The sequence below is a fragment of the Nycticebus coucang genome, chromosome 9, assembly GCF_027406575.1.
Source record: "Nycticebus coucang isolate mNycCou1 chromosome 9, mNycCou1.pri, whole genome shotgun sequence".
Lineage (NCBI taxonomy): Eukaryota > Metazoa > Chordata > Mammalia > Primates > Lorisidae > Nycticebus > Nycticebus coucang.
This window is the reverse complement of record NC_069788.1, coordinates 82,837,144-82,849,284: the sequence shown is the minus strand read 5'-3', so window position 1 is coordinate 82,849,284 and position 12,141 is coordinate 82,837,144. Positions and strand designations below refer to the sequence as shown.

At 32.1% G+C, this 12,141-nt stretch overlaps 1 long non-coding RNA gene and 1 other non-coding gene across 4 annotated transcripts in view; both read left to right on the top strand.

Moving 5' to 3' along the window:
* The window catches only part of LOC128594015 (uncharacterized), a 39,609-nt gene extending 27,469 nt beyond the window's left edge, over window positions 1–12,140 (top strand). For 2 of the 3 annotated variants that reach the window (XR_008382473.1, XR_008382472.1), the window contains 3 exons: window positions 1,413–1,519; window positions 2,295–2,358; window positions 2,831–12,140. This is a non-coding gene — a long non-coding RNA (uncharacterized LOC128594015). Of the gene's footprint in view, window positions 1–1,412; window positions 1,520–2,114; window positions 2,179–2,294; window positions 2,359–2,830 lie in introns of those variants that run through there. The other variant, XR_008382474.1, reaches the window with a different exon arrangement.
* LOC128595182 (small nucleolar RNA SNORD113/SNORD114 family) lies at window positions 3,215–3,286 on the top strand. Its single transcript, XR_008382838.1, has one exon. It is a non-coding gene; the product is annotated as a small nucleolar RNA SNORD113/SNORD114 family (small nucleolar RNA).
* Window position 12,141: the final 1 nt, after the last annotated feature.

Sequence of the window (12,141 nt, the reverse complement as noted above, 5' to 3'; positions counted from 1 at the left end):
CAGAATGGGGATTTGTAATTAATCTGATTCAACACTAGTAAAATCCAGTAAAAAGATGTGGAGTGTTTCATGTGTTTTCAGTGATGCTTCACATTCTGTCTTATTTTTGCTTTGTGGTCATTTAATAGCTCTCCACTGATCAAGATATAGGATGCTATTCATTCCTGGAGGGAGAAGCACGTAGAAAGATGCTGGTGTTCTAGTTGTGGAGTAAGTTTACTTGTTGCACAATTTTTATTTTTTTATTTTTTGGCCAGGGCTAGGTTGGAACCCACCACCTCTGGCATATGGGACGGCGCCCTACTCCTTGAGCCACAGGCGCCGCCCCCTGCACAATTTTTAAATGCAAAAGGACTAAGCATGGAACTGATATGAAACAAAAATGTCCATCAACTTACATGTAGAAAAAATGCATATATATTGTAAAAAGCAATTATCTATTACTTCCATGGGAAATGGACATGTAGATTATTACTAACATTCAAGTATATTGTTCTCAGGCTTTTTCATTCATGAGGAAATAATCATATTATTGTTAGTGAATCTATGAATAAAGAAATAAACAATGCAGAAATAAAATAACAAAAATAGGACAAGTATAGACCATTGATAAGTATTCTGAAATGTGTGCATCAAAATTTTGATTGAACTCTGTAAAAAAGCTTAGTTATTTCTCGCATAGGCGAGGGGCTTATAGAAAAAGTATAGAACAAAGATCTAGTTCTAAGTTGTTCATGTCTGTGAATTAATTATATTGTAAGCAAACTAATGCAAAAATAAAGATGTATGAATGAATAATGGTCAATTAGTTAAGTTTGTAATAAAATGGGGATTGTTAATTTTATTGTATTCTGAAGCACTGAGTTTTATAACTTAAATAATATCTCTTACTGTCTTCATAAAGGTCAGACCCTATTCATTGAGAGTTCATGTTGGCTTTTGTTGTGGGTAGTTGGTTTTATTTAGTAAAGAAACACATCATTCACATTAAAAATAACAATTTAAATAATTGCCTAGTTGAAATAAAGCCAAGCATGGACCATATTGAGAATATTATATTCGGTATTATTAATTTACTTTCATTCACTGAATATTATTCATAAACAAAAAATGACCTAGTTGTTTATATCTGTGGGCAATGAGAACACAGATATTACTAGTATTAGTCCAACCTCATGTTCAATGTCTTAGCTTCTATTTAATTTTATATACTGTTAAATGTAACTGAATGAATGAGTTCACATTTCAATTATTTAAAAGAATGCAGAGCATTGGCCAATGAGGACAGTTGCATACCAGTGTGTGTGTGGGGCCTCAGGAATATGGGAGAACAAATGGGTCCCTGACCCTACCATTGGTATTGGACTGTTAAGTGTCATCAAACAAAGACAATGATTAGCCCATTTTTACAGATGAAGAAAAGAAATCTAGACTCATCCCATATCCCATCCCATATCCCACTTTGGATCAAGCATATGTCAGCAGTTATGTGAAATGGTATTTCAGTTCTGGATTGCTGGTGAGTTTTATTCTTTATCTTTAAAAAATGAATAAATTATCAAATTATTCTTTGATTTATAAAATAAAAGAGAAAAATATGAGTGAGTCAGTAAATGCATAAATTAGGGTAAATCTTGGTATACTGCTCACGGCTTATTCTCAGCAATGCATAAATATGGTCCCTTAAAAAAACATGAATGAGATTAGGGTGATGTGTGGTTAGGGAGTATATAGATGGAGTATATAGATGTAATAGTTAAATTTATGACTTTTATGTTGGGTGGTGGATTTAAGTGTTTATTATATTAAAAATTAAGCATTAAATAAATCTATACATGAAAAGAACAGTTATTTTTGAGTCAATAATGAGTGTAGGATAGGAAACAAGATTTATGATTAGTCTAATCCCTCATGACTCAAGTCCATTACAATAAATTAAATCTTTACTGATTCATACTTTATAAAATGTGCATTTTGCTTCACAATGAATATACCATAGCTCATTTAATTGTTCAAGGACAATAAACATGTCGGTTTTTTTTTTTTTAACCTCCTTGTGTAAGGAGGTTAGAGATTGTTGTTCATAACAATTAAAATCATGTCCTTGATTTTAGGTTATTTGCTCTGCAGGAACCAATAATGGAGCTGGATCAAAGTTTACTGTTAATCCAATTCAGTGCAACTCAGGTCCATTAAAAATCAGTGAAGGATTTTAGTCATTTTCAAAAGTTTTTAATATTGTATTTTTTTTTTTTTGTTTCATGGTTGACTGACACATTTCTTTATTGATAAAGGTCCAGGGAGTAGCACAGAGGAAGAGGGAAGATACTGTCATTGTCATCATTATTAGTTAAGATGGTGGGTCATGTTTGTTCACTATATTCTATTAGTTATCTATGGCTGTATAACAGATTACCCAGAAATTTAATGGCTTAAAACAATAATACACATTTCTTACCTCTCATAGTTTCTATGTGGTAGGAATCCAGGAGAGGTTTACTGGGTGGTTTTGGCTTAGCATTTCTTGTGAGGTTGCAGGCCAGATGTCATGTGCAGTTGCAGACATCTGAAAGCTTGACTGCGCTGGAGGATCTGCTTCCATGACTTACTCTTATGGCTGGAAAGTGGTGTTGGTTGTCAGTAGGTAGCTATAGTTCCTTCCCACATGAACCATTTCTTAGGACTGCCTGAGTATCCTCACAACATGGCAGCTGATTTCCTCCAGAGCAACCAATCCAAGACAGAGAAAGGTGGAACTCTCAGTCTATTTTATAATCTAGTTTCAGAAGTTATACACCATAACTTCCACAGTGTTTTATTGGTAATACAGGCAGTCAAGATTTAATATGGGAAGAGACCACAAAACATCATTCATACCAGGAGACATAGATTATTTGGAGCCATCTTGGAGGCTACCACATGTAATATCTTTATAATATGGACAAATTAAACAAGAAAGGTGAGCATGAACAAAATATAACTATGGTATTAAGATGAAGCCAAGAAGTTGAGTAATCTATGTAATGCTGACTTCAATTGCAAAAAGATATAGTCTCAGTTCTATGGAAAATAAGCCTATGGATAGATCTTGGTAATATTCAAAGGTCTTGTTCTTGTGTTTTTTGGTTCATGTATACTGAGTTTGTTATTACTAATGACTCAATGAATAAAGCAATAAAGATATGAATGAATGGAAAAAAAAGAGTTCCAAGCCTAGACCAATGATGAGTGTTCTGGGGTATTTGAATCAATGATTCTGATTAAACCCTATAACTCTGAGGTCTACTACAGGAAGAGATGTATTTAATGCTTGTAAGGTAAGTAATATTACAGCAGAAGCAGAAGTCAGACTATTGACATTCATAAGTCTGCATTGTATTTCTATAAATGAATTAATGTATGAATAACAAAACAAATACATAAATGAATGAAGGCATGGAGAACCATATGTGACTTAATTATGAGAGTGTGTAACATATTTATGTTTCTTGAGACATTTCTGAAGCAGCCAGCTCCAACACAAATTGATTACATCTGAGACTCCTTTGTGTAAGTAATGTATACAGGTAAGTACATAGAAATCAATGTTGCTGTCTTGCATTATTTAGGTGGTACTTGTTGCTTATTAAAAAAAGGAAATATAATCTAGTTGGTTATGTCTTACATTAATAAGCACGTATACCACTGTTAATGTTCAAATTTCTAGTGTACTTTGTACATTCAGAGATATTGATGATATTATGAGTGAATGTATGAGTATGTTCATCTCTTATCTCTCAACTTAGGCCCTATAGCTCTGAAGAGGATAGAGCAAAATTTTTCAGTTTCAGCTTTATTAATATCCTGGGCTTGTAGTTCTCTGTTATTGGGGTTTCTCCTGTATGTTGTGGGTTATGATAGACATTTCTCCACACATTAGCAAATATCATCTGGGTGGGAACAACATTGACCCCAATTCAGAACTACTTTGATAAAACACAGACCAATGAGGAGCGTGTGTTGTAAAATATAAATTATTTATCCTGTTGTACCTTGCTGGTATTCAGATTAAAAAAACCCTCATAACCCAGGCTCTTCCCATCTTGGATCACTTTCATATGTACAGTTGCATTTAATTGTATTACAAATTTGCATGGTTATTGTGTTGATAATACGGCATTTTCTTTTTTTTTTCTCTTTTTTCTAATACTGCATTTTCTCTAGAAAAAAAAGGTTCGTGATGAAGACATACTGATGAATAAATAAAACTGAATGAATAAATACATGAAGGAGGGTCTAGTATGGATTATTGGCAAAAAACGTATCACGAAAAAATGTATATTTAATTGTATTGCAATTTTGTATGGTTGATGTGTTATCTAATTCTGTATAAGCAAGCTCCATTATTAGGAAAAATGTTCTAGATTCTTCTGCTGGGTGCTAGATAAATCAATTAATAAAATGCTGGGCCATGCGTGCGCCACTGATTAAAATTTGGAATAAATGAAGGTTTATGGTTAATCTAATACAGTTCTACAAATGTCCCTAGAAAGATTAAATTTGGGCTTTTCTTTCTTCCATCTGCCTTTACCCCACATAATGTGTGTGCTACACCTGAGCTAATTATTCCCTAATGGTGAAAATCCTGGCTTTTTGTTCTGTGGCTAAAAAGTGTAGGAACAGATCTTAGTTAATGTTTATGTTCTTGATTTGGACGTTTTGTTCATGTTTTTTGTTATTTCAGAGAAATAAATGGGTACATATTTAAGTTATATTAGAAAATACTTTGGGAGGCTGAGGCAAGAGAATTGCTTAAGCCCAGGAGTTTGAGGTTGCTGTGAGCTGTGATGCAATGGCACTCTACCGAGGGCTACAAAGTGAAACTCTGTCTACAAAAAAAAAAAAGAAAGTACCATGCATTGATGGATGATTGGAATGTTTTAAGAAAAAAGACAGTAGTCTCAGCTACTTGGGAGGCTAAGGCAAGAGAATCGCTTAAGTGAGTCTGAGTTTGCTGTGAGCTATGACACCATGGCACTGTACCAATGGGGACAAGTGAGACTCTGTCTCAAAAAAAAAAAAGATGAAATGATACTATTTTATTTCAGCATAACTAAAACCATTAATTAAAATAAGGTCATTTCAATCATCTTCAGAACAGAATATTATTCCCTTTTATTTTTGTACCACAGCTTATTTAAATTTCTTTGCCTGATTTGGTTTGCTGAATCTTTAAGGGTAACATGTAAAAAAACAGTGGATATTGTTAGTGTTCATGTTGTGGGATAAGAAAGTATGTTCTTGTTCATGTTCGTTTATTGTTCTTCCCAGAATTTTGGATTGCTTGAAGCTAGGAATTTAAGAGTATCCTGGGCAACATAGAGAGACATGATTCTACCAAAAATTAAAAAAAGTTTTGAAGTGTTGGCACACACTTGTAGTCCTAGCTATCTCGAAGGAAGAGGCAGAAGGATTGCTTGAGCCCAGGAGTAAAAAGCTGCAATGAGCTATGACTGTGCCACTTTGTAGCCCCATTTCAGCCAGGCTACAAAGTGAGACTCTGTCTCTTAAAATTAAAAGAATAAATAAATAAATAAATTAGACTACATTAAGTTAAATATGGACAAACTAAATGAAGAGTAAGCATGGAACAGTGATAAGTATAGGATTGCTGAGAAAGAGTTTAATAACCCATATGTTCAATATTAGATTCATTGTAAAAAGCAGTATTCTAACAGATTTGTTGATCTTAGCAGTTTTGTGATTCTTACCTGGGGGATTTGGGAAATTTTTTGTGTTGTTTTAACATTGTTAGGGAATCAATGAGTATAAATATATCAATAAACAAACATACAAATGAGTGAATTAAGAATTCTAAACCAAGACCAATGATGAATATTCTGAGATGTTTGAATCAAAATTTTGATTAAACCCTATAGCTTTGAAGTTCATTAGAAAAAGAAAAATGGCATATTTTCTCTGTGGGTAATAAGCATATATCAGAAGTTAGGAAAAGTCAGATTTTGTTCTTGATCTCCTGAGTACTGAGTATAGATTATATTTTGTATAAGTAAATCCTTACGTAAGTAGAAGAATAAAATATATTAATGATGACAGAGATATATGATCAGATCAAATATGAGAGCATGTCATGAAATAAGGAGCAGGATTTATACAATTTGGAAATACTGGCTGGGTGTGGTGGCTCATGCCTGTAATCCCAGCACTCTGGGAGGCCAAGGTGGGCAGATTGCCTAAACTCTTGAGTTTTAGACCAGCCTGAGCTAGAGTGAGACCCTGTCTTTAAAAATAGCCTGACTTTGTGGTAGGCGCCCGTAGTCCCAGCTACTTGGGAGGCTGAGGCAAGAGAATCTCTTTAGCCTGAGAGTTGGAGGTTGCTGTGAGCTGTGTTGCTATGACGCTCTACCCAGGGCGACAGCTTGAGACTCTGTCTCCAAAAAAAAAAAAAATTTAAAGTGCAGAGTTCCAGTAAAATAAACGGTTCAAGGCTCTTAGACTTTTGAGTAAGGAACATAAGAACATAACTATGTATATGAATCAATGTTGTTCATTGGTAACTGGGTGTTGTTTTTAAAAATGTTGCTCCTTTTTAAGATTTTTTTTTTATGCAATTTTAGGTTCACAGCAAAATTGAGCAGAAACTACAAAGAATTCCCATATATCTCTTGTTCCCATGTGTATATAGCCACTCCCATTATCAACATTCCTCTCACTTCTGAATAGTAGTACATTTATTACAGTCGTTGAATCTACACTGACATATCCTTATCACCCGAAGTCTGTAGTTTACAATGGACTTTGCCCTTGGATTGTACATTCTATGGATTTGGGTAAATGTATAATGACATGTAGCCACATTATAGTATCATATAGAATATTTCACTGGTCTAGAAATCCTCTGTGGTGACTTTTATCCTGGCAACCATTGGTCTTTTTAATATCTTTGTCATTTTGCCTTTCCAGAGTGTTTTGCTCTTGTAATCCTACTACGTTACAAGTAATATGCATTTAAGTTTCTTCCATGTTTTTTCATGGGTTGATAGCTATTTCTTTCAGTGCAAAATAATATTCCATTGTCTGGATATGCCATAGTTGATTTATCCATTCACCTACTGAAGAACATCTTGGTTTCTTCCAAGTTTTGGCAATTTTGGGTAAAGCTTCTGTAAACATGTGTTTGCAGGTTTTTGTGTGGATGTAAGTTTTCAACTCCTTACAGTAAATACCAAGGAGTACTATTGCTGGATTGTTTGGCAAGAATTGTTTAGTTTTTGAGAAAACTATTGAAGTGGCTGGATCATTTTCAATTTCCATTAGCAAGGAATGAGAATTCCATTTGCTCCATATCCTTGCTATTGTTTGGTATTCTCAGTGTTACAGATTTTGGTCATTCTAATAGGTGTGTATCTCATTGTTTAAATTTGCATTTCACTGATAACATGATGTGGAGCCTCTTTTATTTTCACTGTGGTAGTTTAAACATTATTTACTTATTTATTTAAAAAAATTTCAGAATATTACGGGGGTTCTCAGGTTTTGGTTATATAATATGCTTTTGTACATTTTAATTCAAAGTTATAAATGGAGCATCTTTTTATATAATCATTTCCTTTTTTTTTTTTTTTTTTTGGGACAGAGTTTCTCTCTGTTGCTCCAGCTATAGTGCCGTGGTGCCATAGCTTATAGCAACCTCAAACTCTCCTGGGTTAGAGCAATCCTCCCAAGTAGCCTGGATTAAAGGCATGCATCCCTACTATGCCCAGCTAGTTTTTTTATTTTTAGTAGAGATAGAGTCTCACCCTTGCTCAGGTTGGTTTTGAACTCCTGAACTCAAGCAATCCACCCAAGTTAGCTTCCCAGAGTGCTAGGATGCAGGCGTGGGCCACTGGGCCCAGCCTATATGATTATGATTATTTTCTGTGTACCTTTGTTGGTGAAGTGTCTGTTAAAATCACTGGCCTATTTTTTAATATGTATGGTTGTTTTCTTATTGTTGAGTTTTAAGAGTACTTTGTATATTTTGTATAATAGCACTTTATTGGATGTGTCTTTTGTAAATATTTTTTCCCAATCTGTGGCTTTTCATACTTTCTTAACAGAGCAGAAACTTTTAATTGCAATAATGTCCAGTTTATTAATTCTTTCCTGTACAGATTATCCTTTTGACGTTGCAGCTAAAAAATCCATTGCCAAATCCAAGGCATCCAACATCTAAACTTTCTATGTTTCTTCTGTGAGTGTTATATAGCTTTGTGTTTTACACTGAGGTCTATGTTCCTTCTTGTAATTACAAAATTTATAAATTATATGTATAAAAGATGTTAACTTTTGTAAAATGTGTAAAGGCTGTGTCTGTATTCATTTGTTTGCATGTGAATGTTCAGTTGTTCTAGTACCATTTGCTCCATTGCATTGCCTTTGCTCCTTTCTCATAGATCACTTGATTATGTATTTATGTGGGTCTACTTCTGGGCTCTCTATTCTGTTCTACTGATTTATTTATTTATTTATTCTTTTGCCAATATCATACTTTCAGTTACTGTGCTTAATATTGTTAATATAGATAAGACCAGCTTTGTTCTCTTTCAGTGTTGTGTGGGCTGTTCTGGGCCTGGCCTCTCCCTGTAAACTTTAGGCTGATTTTATTGACATTACAAAACAATATGCTATTAAATCTATAGATCAAGTTGGTAAAAACTGTCATCATGGAAATATTGAATCTTCCTATCTATGAACATGGAATATCTCTTCACTTGTTTAGGTCTTCTTTGATTACTTTCATCAGATTTTTATAGTTTTACCCATGTAGATCTTGTACATATTTTATTATATTTACACCTAACTTAGACTGAACGTATTACCTAATAATTTATATTGTATTATGTTTGATTTATTTTTAATATATATTTATTATATAGTATGCTTTTAATATATTATTTATATGTGTTATATTTTATTTATTTCTATTTTATTGTATATTATTATATGTTAGATTTATACCTACAGTCATTTTTGGTGATGCTAATATAAATATTGTTTTTAATTTCAGATTCCACTTGCTCAATCCTGAAGCAATTGACTTTTTTGTATTCTGCTAACTTGATATAATTACTTATTTGTGGCATGAATGTTTTTATTAAATTTTTATAAATGAATTTTTATTAATGCTTTCAGATTTTCTACATAAATAACCATGTTATCTGAAAACAAAGACAGTTTATTTCTTTTTCTTTTTTTGTTATCAGTATACTTTTTATTTCATTTTCTTGTTTTATAGCATTTGCTTAAACTTCCAGTATAATGTTGAAAAGCAGTTGAGAAGGACTATCCTTGCTGTGTTTTTGATCTTAATGGAAAAACTTTTGAGTTTCTTACCATTAAATATAATGTTAGCTGCATATTTTTAATAGATATTCTTTATCAAGTTGAGGTTCACTTCTATTTCTTCTTAAGTTTTTTTATATTATTAATCAATATTGTACTTTGTCAAAATAACTTTTTCTGCAATTACTGATATGACCATGTGATTTTTTTTCTTCCTTAGGTTGCTGATGTGATGGAATTAAATTAATTCGTTTTCAAATCTTGAACCAGGCTAGTGTATCTAGGACAAATTCTACTTGATTGTGGTGTCTGTTTCTGTTTATATATTGTTGGATTTGGTTTGCTGTTAAGATTTGAGGACTTTTGCTTCATATATTCATGAAAAATATTGGTTTATAGTTCTTCTTGTTTCTTGTAATGTCCTTTTCTGGTTTTGGTATTAGGGAATGCTCTCCTTTTAGAAAGAATTAGAAAGTATTTAGTCTGTTTTCATCTTCTGAAAGAGAATGCAGAATTGGTTTAATTTCTTTTTTAAATGTTTGGGAGAATTTATCAGTAAACCTGTCTTTGCAGATTCCTTCTGTTTTGAAAGGTAATTAATTATTGATTTAATGTTTTTAAATAGATGTAGGCCAATTTAGATTGTTTTTCTTATTGTGTAAGTTTTGGCAGATCATGTCTTTCATAACCTTGAAATTCAAGAAATCATAACCATTTCTTCTAGGTTATCAGTTTTGTGCATATAGAATTGTTCATAGTATTCCCTTGTTATATATTATTTTCAAAAACTTAGACGTTATTGTATAGTAATTTATTTAAAGGTAAACAAAACAATTATTAGAATCCAAAAAGAATCTCAAAAGAAGTCTTACCCTTTGAAAGTATTATATGTATGCAAATTTATATTCAAATTAGAAAAGTTTTGATACCATTTAGATTGTTTTTAAATATAACTTATCTTTATCTTCATGTAAAGAAAACACCTTATGATATCATCTCATGGTTTATGTTGTGAAGAATTGATGTGAAAATGTTAAAGTGTTGATAAATTTTATTCTGGAATGTTGGTATTATGGAAAGGTGTAATTGGTTAACATATTTAAGCAAGATGTGTTCTAAACCTTCAACTATATTCATAATAGTTGAGGAAAGATCATATATTGTTTAGAATAGCAAGTCTTACTAAAATGCCTATGTTCATTTTCTTGGTAGGTTTTTTTAAAGTTTAAAAGTAGTCATTACAACTATATTTTGATTGTTTTTTTGTCTGCGTTGCATATCTGATATTCACAGGCTGTAAAAATGGTTAACAGAAAATAACTTAGTAACTGGGATGTAAGTAAACTGCTAAGATAAATAAATTAGGGAAATGTGAGAGAAATGCTTAGAAATAAAATCTTTATATAATTTGCAATGTTAAAATTTTGTTAAATGAAATAATAGATACTCATTAAATGTCACTTCCAGTTAAGAAAAAATTATATTGGAGGGAAACATGGGCTTAAAACTTGTAAATATGGCTTTTATTTATAAAATGTTGACATATGACAAGCAAGTCAAGATCTCTTACTATTTCCCATGTTTTCACTAAGGTTTGGGGTTACAGGGAGTTAAAATTTCTGGTTAATATATGATACTATTGGGGGGCTTAAGAACCAATAATAGAAAAATGTGGCATTTGTACAACATGTAGACTGACTAATGAAACCACAAGGTCTGTCTGATTTCTGTTACACAGTTAATGTCCATGGGATCTATAATGATATTGCTTTTTTCATTTCTGATATTAGTAGTTTATATCCTCTCTCTTTTTTTCTTTATTAGCTACCTATAGTTTTTTTTATTTTTATTGAGCTTTTCAAAGAACCAATTTTTTTTGGGTAATTTTCCCTACTGATTTACTGTTTCCAATCTCATTTATTTCTGTTCTAATTTTTTTTATTTTTCTCTTCTGCTTACTTTGGACTTGATTTGTTCTTTTTATTTTGTTTCCTAAGATGTAAGCTTAAATTACTGATTTTATATCTTTCCTTATTTGTTTCTTAAAGTTAATATTATTCAAAATTGTCAAATCATAATTGTATATATCTACGGAGTACAATGTGATGTTTTGATATATGGATAGACAATGTATATTGATTAAGTCAGGATAATTAATATGTATCAGCTCATTTACCTATCATTTTCATTGTGAGACATTTGAAATTTACTCTCGGTTGCTTTGAAATATATAACACATTATCATTGACTATAGTCACCCTGTTAGACCTCAAAACTCATTCTTCCTGTATATCTGAAACTTTGTACTGTTTGACCAATGTAATAACTCCCCAATCCCTCCGTTAACCTCACCTGAGCCTCTGGTAACCATCACTTCATTCTCTACTTGTTTGAGTTCAATGTTCTTAGATTACATGTGTAAATGACATCTTGTGGTATTTGTCTTTCAGTGCATAGAATATTTTGTTGTTTCCGTTTTGGGGGTTATATCCAAAAAATCATTGTTTAGGCCAATGTCATACAGATTTTCCTCTCTATTTTCTTTTAGTAGTTTTACAGCATCAGGTTGTATATTGAAGTTTTTAATCCATTTTGAGTTGGCTTTTATATATGGTGTATGATAAGGATCCAGTTTCATTCTTCTGTATGTATGTGGATAACCAGTTTTCCTAATACTATTTGTTGCAAAGACTGTCCTTTTCCTATTGTATGCTCTTGGTACCTTTGTCCAAAGGTAAAATGCCGATAAATGTGTGAGTTTTATTTTTGTGCTTTTTAAATGCTATTTCTTTAGTGAATTCTTCTGTTTTTATGGCA